A 16,739-nucleotide genomic window follows, 5' to 3' on the forward strand; every position below is an offset into this window, starting at 1 on the left:
CCACTCAAGTCCAAAATGATATGGGTTATTTCTTAATAATTCAGAAAAACAAATTCACAATTACTTTTGGAAGCCAAAACTGAGGGTTGGGTTAGACCACATTCTATTAATTACTTGTAATCTTGAAGGTATCCAGGTCATGCCACTTCTTTCTGCCATCCTCTTTAGAGATATTTAAAGTAGCTGTCAGATTCACTCACCAGTCTGTGTCCCAGCTGCCCCTTTGGGTGATGTAGAAACAGTTGTTAAACATCCTGCAGCCCTGGCCTTCCTCTGCCACCTTCAGACCCACGTCAGAACCTGCCACTGCTGCTTAGAAAGACCAGAGACTTTGTTTTATTTTACATATTTTTAACGAATCTTGAATCACATTCCCAGACTTTTTTTTTTTCTGTGTGTGCCTTTTTTCTTGAACTCCAGAAACTAGAACAGGCTTGTAAAGCACACAGTTGGTGACCCAACACTGTCTGGTGGTGACATTACACTTTACATTATGAAACCAATTGCTCGGGGTCTGAGTGCAGTAGAAGCTTTTCTAACTTGCATGCACTACGCTGAGTGTGTGAAGTACTGTGTGTCCAGTACATACGTATAATCTCTAAGTGTTCTAACAGTTGATATGGTCAGATGAGGAGGGGGTGGAAGTGCTTTCCTATCTGGGTAGAGGTACTAGTGGGGAGTTGCCATTAGAATTAACGTAGATTTGATTTTTGGTTCATCTCCTTTCAAAATATATCTGTCCTAGAAGTGGTGAAGCTAGTTATTTTGAGAGAAGTTTTTGGTATTATTAAAAGGCTATATTCTCTATATATTCTATATTCTATTTAAAGAAATAGTATACCCAAGTCCCTCAGAGAAAAAAATAAGACTTCTTTATACAGGCTGAGCTGAAGACTCAAAAATCTTCAACATATCTTAGTTCCATTCAGAGTCTACTGCAAAGATCTAAGTAGGAAAAAGGCACAACCTGGGAGTATTTTGAATGTTCACTTTTTCTTAACATTGGGAAATAGCTTTTACCCAGTCTGATAGAAAAGTTACAGTGACCCAGCAAGAATTGGCTATGCACTTGATTTTTGAATGAGAAATGAAGTACCAAGACATTTCATTAAAGCCATGGGTCCTAGATTCATGGTGAACATGAACTCTCTGATTGGTTTCTTTGAGCACATGGCCCCAGTGCCCTTCTCTGCACACATCTGTTCTGCCCAGAGAAAATTCCCCTAAGTCTTCAGTGACTCCTGGTCTGAAGATGGCTATTACTGAGCCACATCTTAAAAGTATGAGAGAAAGAAACAATTTGAGTTCATGACAAATGAGAGAATAACTTCGGAATCTACAAACATTGCTATTTTAGAATAGAACCCGAAAGATTAATAAGTGAATCCTGTAGTGAACTAAAGCATAGGAAAGGAGATGATTATATCATGTTCCCCTCCAGAGATAAGATTTATAACTCTCTGAATACTGCAAGTAGGATCTTCTTTAAAAGAGTATGTGGATTCACACTTAGTATGCTCAGTGCTAAAGCCTATGAATGCTGAAGATGAGTGGGTTAAAAGTGCAAAGCAAAGAAGTGATGTATCAATATATAATCCAATCATTTATGATGTCATCTCTGAATGCACACAAATCTATTTTTTATTTAGCCCACTTAATGTTCCTGAAAGATTTTCTTCCAGGTATTTTTCAAAAACTGAAAAAAAAAAAAAAAAAAAAAAACACTGAAAAAATAAAATAATCACAGTAAAAAAAAAAATCCTACTTAATTGTCACTTTTGTTTATGAAGCAATCACATTATTTCAAAATTCAATGAATACATGATAGTGGACTTCCTGTTGTGTGCTCAGCGGGTTAAGAACCAACATAGTGTCCGTGAAGATAGGAGTTCAATCCCTGACCTTGCTCAGTGGATTAAGGATCCAGCGTTGCTGCAAGCTGTGGCATAGGTCACAGATGTGGCTCAGATCTGGCTTTGCCATGGCTGTGGTGTAGGCCTGCAGCTGCAGGTCAGATTTGACCCCTAGCCTGGGAACTTCCATATGCCATAGGTGTGGCCTTAAAAAGAAAATTAAAAAATACAAGGTAGAAGCCCTGAATTTTATGTTTAGAAAAACACATCACTGCTCATCTAATCCTATCCCATTATATACATACCTTATTTAATCATGCTTTGCTTTACTGTGCTTCACAGATACTGTGTTTTTTAAGTTGAAAGTTTGTGGCAACCCTGCATCAAGCAAGTCTTTTGGTGATGTTTTTTCAACAACATTTGTTCACTTTATGTGTCTGTGTCACATTTTGATAATTCCCACTTTTCTATTATTATCGTATTTATTGCAGTGATCTGTGGTTTTTGTGTTTTTTTTTTTTTTTTTTTTTTTTGTCTTTTTAGGGCCATACCTGCAGCATATGGAGGTTCCCAGGTTAGGGGTCAAATGTCAAATCGGAGCTGTAGCCTCTGGCCTATGCCACAGCCACAGCAACACAGTATCCAAGCCGCATCTGCAGTCTGCACCACAGCTCATAGCAATGCTGGATCCTTAACCCACTGAGCAAGGCCAGGGACCAAACCTGCCCCCTCATGGATACTAGTCAGATTTTTTTCCACTGAGCCATGATGGGAACTCCATGATCTGTGATCTTCGGTGTTATTATTATAATTGTTTTGGGGTGGCATTAACCATGCTGATATAAGATAGTGAATATAATTGATAAATGTTGCGGATCTAATTGTGCCACTGACTGGCCATTCCCCCAACTGTCTCCCTCTCCTCAGATCTTCCTATTCCCTGAGACCAAACAATATTGAAATTAGGGCAATTAATAACCCTAAAAGGGCCTCTAAGTGCTCAAGTGAAAGGAAGAGTCACACATCTCTCACTTTAAATCAAAAACCGGAAGTGATTAAGCTGAGGAGGGAAGGCATGTCAGAAACCAAATTAGGCTGAAATCTAGGTCACTTGCACCAAATAATTAGCCAGGTGGAAAATGCAAAGGAAAAGTTCTTGAAGGAAATTAGAAGTGCTACTCCAGTGAACACACAAATGATAAGAAAGTCAAGCAGCGTTATTGCTGATACGGAGAACATTTGAGTAATCTGGATAGAAGATCAAATTAGCCAAACATTCCTTTGGCTGATCCAGAGCAAGGTCCTAGCTCTCCTCAATTCTATGAAGGCTGAGAGAGATGAGGAAAATGTGGAAGAAAAGGCTGAAGCTAGCAGAGACTGCTTCATGAAGTTTAAGGAAAAATATTATCTTTATAATATCAAAGTGCGGAGTTCCCGTCGTGGCGCAGTGGTTAACGAATCTGACTAGGAACCATGAGGTTGCGGGTTCGGTCCCTGCCCTTGCTCAGTGGGTTAACGATCTGGCATTGCCGTGAGCTGTGGTGTAGGTTGCAGATGCGGCTCGGATCCCGCATTGCTGTGGCTCTGGCATAGGCCGGCGGCTACAGCTCATGTTGGACCCCTAGCCTGGGAACCTCCATATGCCGCGGCAGCGCCCCAAGAAATAGCAAAAAAGACAATAAATAAATAAATAAATAAAATATAATATCAAAGTGCAAGGTGAAGCAACAAGTGCTAATGTAGAAGATGGGGTAAGTTATTCAGGAGATCTAGCTAAGGTGAATGAAGGTGGCTAAACTAAACAACAGATTTTCAGTGTAGACAAAACAGCAGATGGCTTTGAACAACACTGCTTGGGAGGAGGTTTCAGTTCTCTGTATGTATCACCCTTTCCTGGGAGCAAAGCCCTTGGTGTTTCACAAGCTCCATTTATATTCCACACACACCTCTTGCTCTTTTTTCCCCAAACTTGCACAAAACCTTTCCTCCCTCGTTTTGTATTGATAACATTTGTTTATTCTTCCTGAGATTAATTATGGGACCCTGAGGAAAGTTAGAGGCCCAGGGAGACTAAAAAGGGGTCATATTGATCAGAAGACCATGCAGGCTAGACTGGGGACGGAGAAGTTCCCACCAGTGCACCACATTACTGAGAGGGATACAGGAGACGTTTTAAAGGGGAAAATATTCAAGAAAAAAAAAAGGGTATTATTTCATGTTTTTCATCTCAGTGCTTATCCTGCAAGATAAGTTCATATAAATTAAAAACATCACCAACAGATAAATTGAAGAAGGCTATGGCTATGGTCATCCTGGTCATCCCACAGGGGACATTCAGATTGTAGGCAAACTTCTGAAAAAGAGTAGCCTTCTCTCATCAAAGAGATGAAAATGAAAATGCTGTATCACTCTCTCTCTGTTAAATTGTTAAAACTTAAAAATAATCACATCCAACCCTGTTATGTACTCATAACATGTCTTCCTAATAGCATTTTAAGTTAGAGAGTAGAGAACATAGCTCAACATTTCTGATAATGTTTTTATCATTTTGCCAAGATTTTAAAGTTATTGGAATGTATTGTTTTTTAAAATTATGAAAGAAAGAATGATACAACATACATCATGATACTCAGAGCAAGCTATTACATTAATATTAAACTGGAAAATAAAAACGTGTGTGTCCAATAAAAGGATAGTTAAGTCCATTGCAGACCACTGAATTTATAGAATATAATGCCATTAAAATTGTTCAAGATGATATAGCAATATGGGAATACATTTATTATATAATGCTACCTAACCTCAATTATCTCTTTACTATGATTACATTAGTGCATAACTTTTAAATAAAACATGCCTAGATGAAAACAGTTTGGTATTAGAAAAATGTGATTATAGGGTTTTTTTTTCTTTTTACATTATTTTTTATTATAATGTTAATTCATTTTTAAAGTTCATGATACTAATATGCCTCTCTCACAAAGCCTCAGTCTAATCTTTAGCAATTCAGTCAAAATCTTCCTGATTGTCACCAAAATTCAACAGGGCAACCAAAACAGCACATATTAAAAGGAATGTTATTCTTTTAAAGAAAACTGCTTTTCCTAGTACCCATGATTTCAGTAATAATTTCATGTTAGTATGCTATTGTTGGTAGTTAAACCAAAATAAAATAACTCAGGCAGTATGCACGATTTAAAACTCAATTTGGCTTAGCTTCTTGGGTAGCTTCACTATGGCCTTTCTTATTGACTCTGGCAACTTTCCAACTTTCAAAGGATCATTAAAAACTATAAGAAAAAAACAAAAACAACTGTGCATGTCAGGCATAACTTTGTCAAAATTAAGCTGAAAGCCCATCTGGGCCCATTGTCTTATTGAATTTGTCATATTTTGTAGGTAGTTCCTAATAATCAATCTTTCCAAAGGATGACAAGAATTACTTTATTGTGTAAGTAAACTGCTACTATCGGTCACATGAACATGACATTTTTTCTTCCAGAATTTCATTGCTTATATAAATTTCGAAATTTTTATTTTGAAGATCTAGTAGTGAAATTCCCAGGAGTCTTCAAAGGATTCATTTTATCTCTGCTACCACCCAGTTCTAGCCACCATTACAGTTCACCCTGAATTTCAAACACCCTCCTGATGGATCACCATAAACTCTTACCACTCCACTCTTACTTGAGTCTGTCCTCGTGCTGGAGTCAGAGGGATATTTTCAAAATGAATCATATGGCAATCACCACAACCTCTGTTCCTCTACCCTCTCCTCTTCCCTACTCCTTGCCTCTTAAAACACACGGGTGGCCTCCTATTATTATGGCCTCGCAGTCCTCCCCTAACCTCCCCCCACATCCCCCTCCCACGCCCCCAGCACATCTCAAACCATCCTTTCACTGTCCTCAGTGCCTTATTCCCACTGGCCTTCATTCATTTTCCCAGCCTTCATCACGTTCCCCTCCCCATCCTACCAACCCACCCACCATCGCAGCTTTTGCTTCTGCTTCTCATACTTTGCCTGAAGGTTCCGATATCCCTCACTGAGTGAACCCTACTCACCATTCAGATCTCAGTTCAAGGAAGCCTTTCCTGACCGTCCAGCAAGGTCAGTCCCCTACTGTATTCACTCTCAGCAGCCTCAACTTTTTCCTGATACCAGTTTGTATATGTGTATACTCATTTAATTAAATGCCTTATCGTCCTATCTTTTAAGCTCTGGTAGAGCAGAGACCACATTAGATTTTCTGAGCATTATGTTCACAGCATTCAGCATAGTTCTGCTTGTACAGTGGGCACTCCATACATGAAAGAATGAAAGCCAAGAACAGATTATGTTTTCTGTCTGTTCCTTTATCTTTTTGTGTTGGTTTTTTTCCCCCCTAAAAGCCAACATGGTGGTCTTGTTATTTACCTAGCATAGATTTTAGGGATTGCCCCCATGTTACTTTAAGTGATGATATTGATATTATTTGCCAACATGAAATGTGTGATATATGGTAGGCCCTAGGAAAAACTTTGGTGAACAAGAGGAATATCTCTATGTATCTGGCTAGGAAGCTAAATGTGGGCAGGGTTAAATGTAAACATCACAAGTTCCTATATTTCAACCATATGAGGGAAGCAGTGTAGAACCCAGGAATAGCCCCTTTGCCTCTTATCTTAGAAAAATCCTTTGGACAATGTGTCTGTCCCCGAAACTGCCTGGCTAGGACACATGTGTGAAATAAACCCTCTTCTCAGCAAGCCCCCTGTTTCCCGTAGCTTTACAACACCCCTGTAGCACTGGAGAGATTTTCCAAAATGTATAGTCTTACAATCCAGTTTTAAACATGCAGCTCTTTCTCTGCTTATATATTCTAACTGAAATGTATTCAGGTTTTACCCATAGACTTCGAACCTCTGTTTTCATGATGGGAAGAGTTTTAAAAACATGTATAAGTGCTTAATACATTTTGGTTAAATGAACTAACTTTATCTATCTATCCGTCTATTTGTTTTATAGCAACTTAAAAGCAGATTTTAGTCACCTTTTTTTTTTTACCCAGCTCAGTTTACCTGAAGACTCTTCAAAAAGGACAGCAGTATGCATTTGTAGCGGAGAGCAGATACTTCTCAACTGTGCTTGGCTACCCTTACAGTTATGAGAAACATTATCAGAACATCTTACTTGCAAATCCCCACTCCTGAGTCATTGCATAACTTTCAGAAAACTCTCAATACCTTGAAATAATAGGAATGAGATTGGCAACTTCAGATTAGAAGCAAATAGTAGCAGGAATCCAAGCCGTTAAATCAGCCATGAGCTAGATCAAGGATCTGAAAGTCCGAAAATGAACAACTCTACTGAGAGGTGTTTCTTCAGAAGTAAAATGGGGGTAATAACAACTGTACTTTCTTCAAGAGTTTTCGTTAATATTTGGAAAGTGCTTTAGTATGATATCTAAAGGATGTTATGGAAGAAAAAATATTTAGGGTGTGTGTGTGTGTATGTGTGTGTGGTGGCCGTGGGTGGGTGTTGGTTATTCTCAACAAGCATCCAGTCACAGCTTTGCAAGAAAGTGGGAATTCAGAGGGGTTTTATTTCCAAAGCTTATTTTAAAAGTGAGAAGATTTTTGCATGGTTACATTTTTTTTATGTAACATTCCTTGAGCTATTTATCAAGGCACAGAATTGAAGAAACATGATAACAGCTGGTACTGGCTAGAAATTCCTGTACTTAATTAAAAATTAGATGTAGATACTGGCAGCTTTGGTTTCACAAGATACCTGCCCTATCCACTGAGGGAAATTTAAATTCCACTTGGTACAATCAGTACATCAATACATAGAAGTGTGTTGTAAGCAGATACTCTGCAGAGAGACAGAAGACCATCTACAGCTGACTAGGAAAATGTACGAAAAACTATACTTTTATTGAGACTATTTAAGCTGTGTTGGTTTTGAATGATTATCAGAAATACTTGCTGTTTTGGAGTTCCTGTTGTGGCACAGTGGAAATGAACCTGACTAATATCCACGAGGACATGGGTTCGATCCCTGGCCTCAGTCAGTGGGTTAAGGATCCTGCGTTGCAGTGAGCTGTGCTGTAGGTTGCAGACACAGCTTGGATCTGGTGTTGCCGTGGCTGTGGTATAGGCTGGCAGCTGTGGCTCCGATTCAACCCGTAGCCTGGGAACATCCATATGCCATGGGTGTGGCCCTAAAAGGCAATGTTAACTATGGAGAGTGCTATGTTAACTTTTGGAGAATTAGGAAAATAAGATTGACTCCTAGAGCTACAATAGTGCTACAAACCATTGTTAAAATGCTATCACATTTCCTTCCAATTTTATATCTACCTGTAGACATTTGGATTTCTCTTGGAAAATTGTGATTGTGATTGTATTCTATATTTAGCTTGTGAGTAAGAGTTAAATTTAGGATTGGATTTATGGGTAGATTCAAGGTCAAGGTTATTGCTATAAAAGCTTTTATCTCATCATAGTAAATATAAAGCACATTTTTAATAGCTATATAATATATAGTTATAGTTTAAACGGTTCCCCCATTGTAGATGTTTAGGTGGCTTGTATGTTTGTTTGTTTTTCTCTTATACATTGATAGATGTCTCTATTAAGATAAATCTCAAAGTCTTCTGTGGTCAAAACTTTTAAGGACCATGTATTACAGGCTATTTTACATATATTCCAAAATTGTTTAAAGGACTATTAATGCCCATCAAAAGTCTACCAGGGGATCCATTTCTTCATAAACTTAATGTAATTTACTATTAAAAATTTTATCTCTGCCAAATTCATGAAAAATTTTCATTATTGTAATCTGCATTCTTTATATGCTGAAAGTGCATGGTTTTGTACATATACTTTATTTCTGTGACTAATCATTTCCTATATGATTGCTCATTTTTTAAAAGATGTTAGTATTTTTATTGGTTTTTAAATAAACTAGATCTCACATATAATAATAAGTGATAACTTTTAAGACATTTCCCCAATTTTTACTTCTGTTTTAATTTTGTCCAGAGTGCCTTTTGACATTCATTCATAAAATATTTATTAAAATCTTGCTATGGGTTGCACACTGTCCTGAGCCCTCTGATATAGAAATGAACAAACTAGTCAAAAATCTGGTCTTTGTAAAGCTAAAAAAAAAACAAATACCCTGGACTTTATAAAGTTTATATTCTAGTTCAAGGAAAGAGACGAAAAACTGATTTAAAAAAATAACTGATATTATGTTAAAAGGTAATGATGCTATGGATACAAAGTGACACAGAGGAAATAAAATATGCTCATGATGGTGACTGCAGCTTTCAGTAGGGTGGTCATGGGGGATGACTGTGCAGAACCTTGAAGGAGGAGTGGGGCTAGCCACACAAGAGAAAGAGCAAGTGCAGCCTCAACAGATGAGATATACCAGTTATGTTTTAAAAAGAGTACAGAGGTACTGATGTGACTGGACTTAATTGAGGTTGAGATACCATTAGAGAGGTTATGGGGACCCAGATAATGAAAAATCTAGTACACCGTTCTTAGACTTTGCCATGCACTTTGAATGAGAAATGAATCATTGCAAAATTTACGTACATAAGTGCCATGATTTGATGTATAGGCTCATTCTGGGTGCTGTATTATAAATAGGTGGAAGCAGTACCATTGTTAGGAGGCTCCTGCAATAATCCAAACAAGGGATTGAATAGGGTGGTAGTGATTTAGAATCGTCAGACTCTAGATATACATTAAGAAATATTTGATTTACTCAGGCCAGGTTTTAAAAGGTAAAAACAAGTCAGTGATGACCCTTACAATTTTTGGCTTGAGCCAGTATAAGGATGAAATGGACATGAAGACAGTCAACTGAAAAAAAAAAAAAAAGTCATGAGACAAATGAGATCATTCAGGGAGTGACTGTCAATGTAAAAGAGAAAAGGAACAAAGTCTGAGCTCTGGAAAATGCCAACCAGCAGAAGAGTCTGAGAAGTGGCCATTTTGGAGGAGAAAAGATAGAAGATTCCTGCAATGTAGAGAGAGAGGTAGTTTCAAGAGGAGAGAATAATCAATAGGGCAAATGCTGGTGAGTGTTTGGATGAGACAAGACTAAGGTTCACACGTGCCATGATTATGATCACCTTTGCAGGAAGAGTTTTGAGTGAAAGTGTCTTAAATGAGTTTGAGAGAAAAATAGGAGGGAAGGAATTGGAGACAGACCCTTCATTGAATTTTGCTCAAAGGGGAGCAGTGGTAGCTGGATGAGAAACTAGATAAAAGACATATTTGAGAGGAGACTAACACAGCTGGTTTCTGTGTTGATTTAATGGAACAAAATACTGAGTTTAAAAGAGACCCTAGGATGTAGTAGTCAAATGGAGGAATTGACTTTAGATGGAACTATGATGGCTTATTCCTAGTGACATGACTAGGGGTGGGGAAGATATGGACATAGATGCTGGTAAATGTGTTGATATAATGATGGAAACCTGAGAATTTCCTTCTGATTGGCTTCTATTTTCTTTTTCTTTCTTTCTTTCCTTCTTTCTTTCTTTCTTTCTTTCTTTCTTTCTTTCTTTCTTTCTTTTTCTTTCTTTTCTTTCTTTTTCTTTCTTTTTCTTTCTTTTCTTTCTTTTCTTTCTTTTCTTTCTTTTCTTTCTTTTCTTTCTTTTCTTTCTTTCTTTTCTTTCTTTTTTTTTTTTTTTTTAGGGCCACACCTCAGAATATGGAAGTTCCCCGGGCTAGGGGCTGAATCTAAGCTACAGCTGAGGCCTATGCCACAGCAACACCAGATCCAAGCTGCATCTGTGACCTACTAACGCCAGAGCTTTAACCCACTGAGTGAGGCCAAGGATCAAACCTTCATCCTCTTGGACACTGTGTGAGGTTCTTAACCCACTGAGCCTGGGAACTCAAGTGGGAACTCAGACCTTCTGTTTTCTTAATAAAACAAGGCAAGTTTATCAGCTGAGAGTGACACATGCTTTATTTTTTTTTTACAAGGGCAAATCTGTTGAGTTTTTTTGGTGGGTTTTTTAGTTTGTTTGTTTGTTTTTGTGTGTGTGTGATTTCTTCCATTACTTTTCAGTTTAGGAATCTCCCATATTGCGATCAGTTTTTAAAAACTCCTTATATTTCCTTCAAGATTTTTCATATATAAGTTTAATTTTAAATTTTTAAGTAAAAAAAATTATCAAATAAACTAGTCTAGGTAGAACACCAAACCTGGAATCCATAAATTAGTAATTGATTAAAAAATTAATGAGCAGATAGTCAATTTAAAGCTGATATTAACTATATAAGGACAAATGTGAGCTTAAGACAGTTTTTCCCAAGTTGTTCTCTTCCAAGCACTGTTCTTACTATGTGCTCATGAAAAGAAGGGTCTCCGTGGTAAAATAATTTTGAGAGGGTTCATATTCTACTATCGAAATTTTACAATGTACATTAGCACATAAAACCTCTAAGAAGTTACAGTTCATGGCCTGAAACCTAGTAAATTCTCAGCAAATGCTCATCATTATTAACATCCTTATTATTTGCTGGCTATAAATTAAATCTGTCAGTTCAGATCCTTTAAACTTTATACTTAATTGAGTTAATTGATTTACCTCTGAGGTTCTTCTAGTCAGTTGACTTTTCATCTTCATATAGACTAAAAAGGAATTTAAGAATAATTTTAGAAAGTTACTAAAACTGTTGATTTTGTCATTTTAGATATTTAAAAGAAAGAACTTTTATTGGTATGGCAGTGCAAGTTAGTTTTACAACCCAAATTTCTCAAAAGTGAGTTCTAAGTAAGTAGATACAATTTCTATTAATAGCCTAGGAACCTAGGGTTTGGTGACACTCTTTGGAATTCACTACTCTGAGGTGATGATAGCTAAATGGAAAATGTCACAGGTGAAATATTCTCTGCTCTTTTAAAAACTGCACAAGTTAAAGGCAGATAAAAGTTAATTATCTTACTTCCTACCAAAGGGAAAAAGAAAAAAACAGAACCATGACACAAAGTTTTCAAGTAACTCTGGAAAGTCCCCTTGAAAATTCAGCCCTTAGGAGTGCTAGTGGCCATGCATTAAAATAATGAACAGGGCAAAGGAAGGGAGAGTATTTTCTCCGAGTTCAATTCAATCTATTAAAGCAGTGACCCTTCTTGAAACAAATGATAACAACAAAAGTTTTTATCTCATGTCTTCTTATAAAGCATTTCTCGTTTGTTAAATTCTTCCTTTTTTGGCATTGATTCTCATTGATGATTCAATGTTTATGGGGCTTTTTATCTTTTTATTAGTAACTTATTGTTACCCATTCATTGATTTTAATCTTATAGGCATTTTCTTCTTTGATCTAAGCACCAAAACACTTGGTAGTCTTTACCGGTCAGCAGATATAAGAAATGTCCTAGGAGTTCCCTTCGTGGCTCAGCTGTTAACGAACCTGACTAGGATCCATGAGGTTGTGAGTTCGATCCCTAGCCTTGCTCAGTCAGCTGTGGTGTTGGTTGCAGACGCAGCTTGGATCTGGTGTTGCTATGGCTATGGTGTAGACTAGCAGCAATAGCTCTGATTCAACCCCTAGCCTGGAAACTTCCATCTGCCACAGGTGCGACCTTAAAAAAGCAAAAAAGAAAAGTCCTAGATTTTATTATTTTTCTGTTTCTCCTAAGTTGCAAGAGCTTGGAATGCAGTTGACCTAATACACCTGAATAACCATTCTGCCTATTTAGATATCTTCTCCAATCAATGCTAGTCATAGGCGTTGTGGAATAAATGTATTTTCCACGTGACCCTAAATGCTTAATGTAGGCTTCTGTATTAGCTTACTAGGACTGCCATCAAAAAAGTTTCTCAGACTGGGTGTTTAAACAATGGAAATTTATTTTCTCACAATTCTGGAGGCTGGAAGTCTGAGATCAAGCTGTGGGCAAGGTTAGTTTCTCAGAGGCCTTGATCTTTGACTTATAAATAATGCCTGCTTACCTGTGTTCTCACATGGTCTTTCCTCCGTTCTTGTCTGAGTCCAAATTTCTTCTTCCTGCAAGGACATCAGTCATATTGGATTAAAGCCTAGCTTAATCACTCCTTTAAAAGTCCTATCTTCAAGGAAAATCACATTCCATGATCCTGGGGGTTAGGATTTCAACATACAGATTTTGAGGGGCCACAAGGCAGTACCTCACAGCTTCCTTCTAGTCTTCCTCCTTAGCCATATTACATTAATGCTCTGTTCTCTGACTTAAAATAGGGATAATAAAGCATTTAGAACAATGCTAGAAGTACCGTTAAGACTCAGTAAGTGTTAGCTGATGCTATCATGGGCCATCTTTTATTATACTCTGGAACTGTGACAGGAAGAGTATGACACAGTTATCAAAGGTGGAGGATAAACCAGAGAAAATGAAGCACAGACTGCCAAAGGTAAAATTGATCTATTAATTAAGAGTTAAGAGAACAGTTAAGAGAGTTAAGCAGTTAAGAGAACATGTTCTAGAGTCAGATTAAAATACAGCTCTGCCACTTGTAAACCAAACAGCTTTATTAGTTGCTTTATGTTTTGCTCATAAATTCATATTCCTCATCAAGTCGTTGAAACAATTAAATGATATAAGGAAGGAGATCACCACAGAGGTCCTTGGTGAACTGCGGTGCTGAACAACCAGTAGGTGTTTCATTATTAACCACCCCCAGGCTAAAATTCCCTGCATTCCCACTTAACTCTCACACGCTTTGTATTTAGTCCAAAGAAGTAAATGTGAACATTTATCAAACCCAACACTGTATTATTGTCATTAAAAATAATTAGCCCAATTGAAAGATGGGCAAAGGACCTGAATAAACATTTCTCCAAGGAAGATATACAGATTGCCAACAAGCACTTGAAACAATGCTCAACATCACTGATTATTAGAGAAATGCAAATCAAAACTACCATGAGATACCACTTCACACCAGACAGAAAGGCCATCATTAATAAGTCCACAAATAGCAAATGCTGGAGAGGGTGTGGAGAAAAGGGAACCCTTGTGCACTGTTGGTGGGAAAGTAAGATGGTACAACTGCTATGGAGAACAGTATGGAGGTATCTTAGAAAACTATACATAGACCTACCATATGATCCAGCAATCCCACTCTTGGGCATAGATCTGGACAAAATTTCCTTAAAAAAGACACATGCACCCGCATGTTCATTGCAGCACTGTTCACAATAGCCAAGACATGGAATTAACTCAAATGTCCATTGACAGATGATTGGATTAGGAAGATGTGGTATATATACACAATGGAATACTACTCAGCCGTAAAAAAGAACAAACTAATGCCATTTGCAGCAACATGGATGGAACTAGAGACTCATACTGAGTGAAGTCAGTCAGAAAGAGAAAGACAAATACTGTATGATATCACTTATATCTGGAATCTAATATATGGCACAAAGGAACCTTTCCTCAGAAAAGAAAATCATGGACTTGGAGAAAGGACTTGTGGTTGCCAAGGGGGAGGGGGAGGGAGTAGGAGGGACTGGGAGCTTGGGGTGAATAGATGCAGAATGTAGCCTTCAGGATGGATTAGCAATGGGATCCTGCTCTGTAGCACTGGGGACTCTATCTAGTCAAATATGATGGAACATGTAATGTGTGAAAATAGAACATATACATGTATGTGTAACTAGGTCACCATGCTGTACAGTAGAAAAAATATATATATAAATAAATGATAAAAAAAAAATAGCCAGGAGTTGCCATCGTGGGTCAGCGGTTAATAAATTCAGATGTTGCAGGTTTGATCCCCAGCCTCACTCAGTGGTTAAGGATCCAGCGTTGCCATGAGCTGAGGTTTAGGTCGTAGATACAGCTTGGATCTGGTGTTGCTTTGGTTGTGGCGTAGGCAGGCAGCTGTAGTTTCAATTGGACCCCTAGCTTGGGAACCTCCATATACTGCTGGTGTGGCCCTAAAAAGCAAACAAAAAAAAAAAAAAAAAAAAAGAAGATGATTAGCTAAAGAAATATATCCTTTTCACTTAGGAAAAGAAGTGATGACTCTGGGAATACACTGTTTGTAAAGAATTCTTAAGCATAAACTCAATCCTTAAGCTTTGTAGGCTATTTCTTATGCACACAATTTTTTTTTTTTTTTTTTTTTTTTTTTGTCTTTTTGTCTTTTTCGGGCTGCACCCACGGCGTATGGAGGTTCCCAGGCTAGGGGTTGAATCTGAGCTGTAGCCACCGGCCTACACCACAGCCACAGCCACAGCAACACCAGATCCGAGCCACATCTGTGACCTACACCACAGCTCACGGCAATGCTAGATCCTTAACCCACTGAGCGAAGCCAGGGATCAAACCCGCAACCTCATGGTTCCTAATCAGATTTGTTTCTGCTGCAGCACGACAGGAACTCCTGCACACAATTTCTTAAAGTCCAGCAAGTAACTTCATAAAAACAATTTAGTTGATCTAAGATTCACTCACAAAATAATTAATTTCTCCCGAACAAAAGTTCAAATAAGGTAGTTCCATATATTAGATAGTTGAGAAGTTTTACTTTGGTTTTGAAGTGTTGTGTCTATTGAGAAAAAATAAAACTTTATAACTTTTAAAATATTGTCTGATGACAGTATCTTTTTTTTTTTTTCGCTTTTTTAGGGCTGCACCTGAAGCATATGGAATTTCCCAAGTTAGAGGTTGAATCGGAGTTGTAGCCGCTGGCCTATACCACAACTATAGCAATGCCAGATCCAAGCCGAGTCTGCAACCTACATCACAGCTCACGGTAACACTGGATCCTTGACTCACTGAGCAAGGCTAGAGATCAAACCTGAATCCTCATGGATACTAATCAGGTTTGTAACCTGCTGTGCCACAACAGGAACTCCTCCATGACAGTATCCTTGATCAAAGCAAATTACATAGTGTTGGAGACCAATGAACTGCTGAACTCTGCAAAAAGCAAACTTGGCGCATGTGCAAAAGCACAACCCTGATTTTATTCCTTAAACTACATACATCATCTTCCCTAATAAAAGTCTTGTGGTCTGAAAAAAAAAAAAAAAAGGCTTGTGGGCTAAACCCTAGGCACCTTTGTTCTGCAGAACAGAGTGCCTCCTGGTCCCCCACTTTCTAACGGTAAAAGAGTCTTGTGTGTTTTGTTATACCGGGCTGTACCCCCTCCAGGTTCCCTGTTGCCCTGCAGTGCTGGTCGCAGCAACATAGATAATGTGAACTTCCCAAATTTTACAAATTTTAATTTATAATCAAATTCCCTTTAAAAGCTATCTCATAATCCCTTTATTTTTATAAAGGCACAAAAGAAAAAAATATTTCTGAGTGGTTATAATGAAAGCTACTGCTAAGATAATATCCCATCAAAAGGGAGGGAATTGCATCTAAGTATGATGTTTTATTTGCCTCTAGATTTCTAAACACAATAATGCTACTTGCTTGTACCTAACTTCCATTGAATTGAAATGATATTTATGTTCAAGTAACACTCACTCTAGAGGCAATACAATTGTTCTCAGAAATGTGAAATTATTCCTTTTCTTTGTGCTTAGATGCCTCTAATGAGCTTCAATCTGCAGTTTACTCATCTTTTTAATAATAGAGACTTTGGGGAATGAATGAAAACAATTGTGAGCCCAGTGAAAGAAAAATTGGGCAGGAGGTATTGAGTAATCATGTTTTATTTATTCAGTTAACAATTCCCTTTACCAAAAATTCTCTAGACAAATGGAGGGGGAATTAGAATGGTTATCCAGCAAATTTTCTATGAATTTCTTTTCAGCTACTCCTGGTATTCAGCAGAGATTTGTCACAAAAGTACATCTATCGCTCCACGTCCTTTGTGTTCTAAGAACAGGGTAAGGAGCATGCAATGAAAAAGATGATGCCAA

At 37.8% G+C, this 16,739-nt stretch overlaps 1 long non-coding RNA gene across 2 annotated transcripts in view; it reads left to right on the forward strand.

Moving 5' to 3' along the window:
* LOC146402783 (uncharacterized) overlaps positions 1-16,739 on the forward strand; it is a 72,077-nt gene that overhangs the window by 29,368 nt on the left and 25,970 nt on the right. Inside the window, exon 4 of one of the 2 annotated variants that reach the window (XR_014805143.1) lies at positions 16,631-16,706. This is a non-coding gene — a long non-coding RNA (uncharacterized LOC146402783). Of the gene's footprint in view, positions 1-6,904; positions 8,780-16,630; positions 16,707-16,739 lie in introns of those variants that run through there. The other variant, XR_014805142.1, reaches the window with a different exon arrangement.

The sequence above is a fragment of the Sus scrofa genome, chromosome 6, assembly GCF_054392235.1.
Source record: "Sus scrofa isolate SSC_HxYL_T2T_F1_AM1 chromosome 6, Sscrofa_HxYL_maternal_Yorkshire_Landrace_v2.0, whole genome shotgun sequence".
NCBI lineage: Eukaryota > Metazoa > Chordata > Mammalia > Artiodactyla > Suidae > Sus > Sus scrofa.